Here is a 374-nt window from a genome sequence, read left to right on the forward strand (position 1 = left end):
TGAGTGGTGAATTTCAGCTTGTCTAATTCACTTCTCAACTCCTTAACTTCCCTAGTGAGCCTCTGTTCTGAGCTTGAACCTTCAGATCTATTTGATCTGTCATAGTCTTCACCATAAGTATCATTTCTCAATGCTAAGTTCTCCACTAGCTCTAAAGTAGCATGTATTTCCTTTCCCAGAAAGTTCCCATTGGAAGCAGTATCCAGCTGGTTTCTAATCTTGGGAAGAGCTCCTCTATATAGTGTGCTGAGAAGGGAAGCCTCACTAAACCCATGGTGTGGCCATTGGTTTGTGTAGCTCCTGAATCTCTCATATGCTTCACCAAAACTCTCATTGCTGTGCTGAGTGAAGCTAGAGATTTGGTTCCTCAGTTT

General features: G+C 42.5%; 1 non-coding gene across 1 annotated transcript; it reads left to right on the forward strand.

Moving 5' to 3' along the window:
• The first annotated feature begins 267 nt into the window (after nucleotides 1–267).
• On the forward strand, nucleotides 268–374 carry LOC112089999. Its single transcript, XR_002901358.1, has one exon. It is a non-coding gene; the product is annotated as a small nucleolar RNA R71 (small nucleolar RNA).

The sequence above is a fragment of the Eutrema salsugineum genome, unplaced genomic scaffold (assembly GCF_000478725.1).
Source record: "Eutrema salsugineum unplaced genomic scaffold, Eutsalg1_0 scaffold_11, whole genome shotgun sequence".
Classification (NCBI taxonomy): domain Eukaryota; kingdom Viridiplantae; phylum Streptophyta; class Magnoliopsida; order Brassicales; family Brassicaceae; genus Eutrema; species Eutrema salsugineum.